Source organism: Peromyscus californicus, unplaced genomic scaffold (genome assembly GCF_007827085.1).
Source record: "Peromyscus californicus insignis strain IS unplaced genomic scaffold, ASM782708v3 Scaffold_23__1_contigs__length_62951481, whole genome shotgun sequence".
Taxonomy (NCBI): domain Eukaryota; kingdom Metazoa; phylum Chordata; class Mammalia; order Rodentia; family Cricetidae; genus Peromyscus; species Peromyscus californicus.
Genome location: NW_026294534.1, coordinates 8,159,745 through 8,163,624, shown reverse-complemented (window position 1 = coordinate 8,163,624; position 3,880 = coordinate 8,159,745).

Sequence of the window (3,880 nt, the reverse complement as noted above, 5' to 3'; positions counted from 1 at the left end):
TACCAGACAGCCCCTAGGGCGATAAAAAGGAGAGCAACCAAGCCCAGATATGCTAGGTCATGGTGACCCCTTCCTGAAGGCCTCAGGGGCCAGAAGACTCCTCTGTGTGTGTTGGAGAGTAACAGCAAGCACCAAGCATCTTGTCCATTATGTGACCCCCAAACAGAGCTTAAAATTTCTTCTCGTGAGGCATCTCTGCCACCAGAGCTTCTGACTTGGAGAAAAATGGGGAAAGATGGTTTAGTGACCACCGGGGCAGAGACCCGGCACGAAACAAAAAGAGGGATTGAAGTGGGGTGAGAGGACAGAGAAACCAAGGGGACATGGGAGGAAAAAGACACTCCGTACCCCAGGATCCAGTCTGTGCGGCCTGCAGGTTCACGGGCAGAAACCTTCACACAGCTGACAGAGCCAAGATTGCCATAGAGAAAGGTGTTTCCGAGAGACACCCTAGGCCTGGGTGCTGTGGGCAGCAAGTGAGCTGCGCCCGCCCACTCAGGGCCTTGAGCTCAAACAACACACCACATACGACCACCTTACAGCCGAATTCATACAAGCAGATTCTCTAAGACAGGGCTAAGACAACCAGCTCATAATTGTGAACTTGCCTTAATTGTTAAACTGTGCTTAATCTCTCTCTCTCTCTCTCTCTCTCTCTCTCTCTCTCTCTCTCTCTCTCTCTCTCTCTCTTTTGCATGTGCAGGTGTTTCGTTATTTTGCTTTGCTTTCTGAGACAGGATCTCATGACTCGGGCTAGCCTCAAACTCCCTGTTTAGCCAAGGCTAGCCTTAAACACCAAATCTTTCTGCTTCTGTCACCTGAGGGCTGGGATTATGGGAGTCCAACACCGTACCCAGTTCAGATTTGCTTAACCATTAAACTTTGTCATAAACCACCTTCTTTGAGCAATGTAACTTCCAAAGCCTGTGTGAAGACACCTGAGTGTGCCCCTCCCTCTGGAGAAGTCCTCATCTCTGCCTTGGGTGTCTAATGTCCTTTTCTTCATCTCTCTAAATGCCCACACTTAAATCTGCAGTGTTCTCTCCCGAGTCTCTGCTTGATAAACTCAGTAACTTTGCTTCAGACTCATCTTGAACTCCTCTAGGGCAGCAGAGACAAGACCCAGAGTTACCCAGTGGACGTTCCTAAGTGGAGAATGTCTCGGGTTCCTGGTGGCAGTTTGTTCGGGGCTGCATCTTCTCACCAACACCAGCAGGATCACAAGCCTTCGCTCTTTAGGTGACACTGTAGGCCTACTGGACTCCAGCGTGACAGTGCTTGAATCCGGGACATCTCCAAGAAAACCCAATCGCAGAAAAGAAAAGAGGTAGAGTTTGCCTCCCGGGACAGACTTCCGTGTGTAAGGAGCATTCTCATCTCTGGCATGGATCCGTGGATCCAGCAGGGATCCACTGACAGCAATAAGCTGGAAGAAATGCTACAGCACAAAAACAAAGACAAAACACACCCACAAAGCACCGATGCACAAAGAACCTCAGATCAGGAAGTAGAGGATAAAGGAACGGAAAACTAAACCAAGTAGGTCCCAGTGAGATTTCAAAAATGACCATGGGAGCCAGGCGGTGGTGGCGCACGCCTTTATTCCCAGCACTCGGGAGGCAGAGCCAGGCAGATCTCTGTGAGTTCAAGGCCAGCCTGGGCTACAGAGTGAACTCCAGGACAGGATCCAAAGCTACAGAGAGACCCTGTCTCAAAAAACCAAAAAAAAAAAAAAAAAAAAAAAAAAGCCATCGGACTTCACTACCAAGGAGCCTAACTCAAGCTTAGGAGTTGTGTGGAGTTTGCTCATCAGAGGGAGAAATCAAAAGCTTGGGCAATGCTGTCACCATGGCAGGGGAAGGGCGGTGATGGAGTAAAGGTGCCAGCGTTCCACAGGTGCACAAACCCTGGCCCAGCACAGCCTTGTGACTGCAGAAACCACCCCGTGGACAGGGCAGTCAGTGTTCACAACTGCCCTCGAAAAGCCTCCGTGTGACGACCATCCATGAGGACGGGTTTACTGTCATGGCAGATGCTCCGGCCATTGGGAAGGTAGATTCCTGCTCTGAGGCTCACACCGCAAAGCCGCTGTGAAAACCCTGCCGACTGGGAGCTTCAAATGGGTGAATTTTATTGTGTGTGAATCTCGTTTCTATACCGCCAGGAGAATGTGAGAAATTACCCGGAATTAAAAGGCAGGGTGCTGGAGAGACGGTTCCGTGGCTAAGAGCATTTGCTGCTCTTGCAGAGAACCTGGGTTCAGTTCCCAGTACCCATGTGACAGCTCACAACTGTCTGTAACTCCAGTTCCAGGAGACAAAATGCCCTCTTCTGGCCTCCTTGGGCACGTCATACATCAAAACCCTCATAAAATAAAAATGAAGAAAAGAGTCTCTTACATGCCAGGCAGTAACAAGTAACAATTTACTACAAGTGAAGAATACACACGCACATACATGCACATAAACACAACACATGTGTACACACACATACACACAGAGCAAAACACAGAAAGACTCCCTGCAAAACAGAGAGGAGATTGATTGACAGCTGTTAAGTTTCAAACAGCTGAGTTGCTGATTTAACATATCCAAGCTGGACCTGGCAGACAGGGTCTCCCAGCATCCCTTGGTCCCTACCCGTTACAGGGTGTGGCTGGCATATCCCGTCCTCTACCCTGAATTCTCCAGCCCAGGGGCTGAGATGCCCTTCCCCTAGAGGCTCTTCCCTATACAATCCAGACATTGTGGTTACCCCGCCCTTTTGGACCTTTGGCCTCCGGGCTGCGGCACCTGGTTCCCCTTTCTCCCCCTCTCTTCCCCTCCCCCCTCCCACACGGCCCAGCTTGGCCTGGTCCTGTCCACTCTGGACCCTCCCAGATGTCCCTGCCTCTGACTATGCTCTCCCACATATCTTTAAAAAACTTTCTTGCAGTGGTGGCGGCGCACGCCTTTAATCCCAGCACTCGGGAGGCAGAGGCAGGCGGATCTTTGTGAGTTCGAGGCCAGCCTGGTCTACAGAGCGAGATCCAGGAAAGGCGCAAAGCTACACAGAGAAACCCTGTTTTGAAAAAACAAAAAACCAAAACAAAAACAAAAAAAAACCTTTCTCCTCCATCATACCTAGGAGCAGTCATGGTCTTTCCTTTCCTTTCCATTCTTTTTTCATTTAAAAATCCCTTCGGATGGCCTGGATCTTTTAAGTTTTTATTGTTTTGGTAGCTAACACGGGGTAAGTTCCCTTCCCCTGATACGTTGGGCTGGTCGGCTTAAATAAAGAAAGGGACACTGATGAGCCCACAGCTCTAGGTAAACACGTTCAGGACAGGCCTGGTACACATCTGACCAGCCTGGACCGGTCCCTGCCCCTCCCCACAGGCCTTCAGGTCAGGAGGCGAGGAAGAAGCTGGAAGTTCGCCATCTTGGTTATTTCTCTGTGACCCTTTTCCTGTCTGTCTGCCTGTCAGGGATGTTTTTTAGCTTTTATGCCCTCAGAAGGAGAGACCTGACCCCTGAGAGTTGTTCCTTGACCTCTCCACAGATTCTGTAATGTGCCCCCTCAAGACAAATAACTAAATATAATAAAGAACTTAAAAGATGAAAGTATGCTTGTCTTTTCAATGACTCTGATAGAAGAATATTCTATTTGCACATGCAGAGTTCTCCCAAGTCGCTGGGCCCCTTGGGGACATTCCTCCCAGTCTCCTCTGATGCAGGTTTCTTCTGCAGACACTACCTACCAAGCAGGAGTTTGTCCAGGAACTCAGAAGGATCAGCCAGCATGCATCTGGTGACCTGTCCCCCCCCCCCCCAACAAAAGCCACAAGGGGTTGGACACGCCTTTAATCCCAGCACTCTGGAGGCAGAGCCAGGAGGATCTC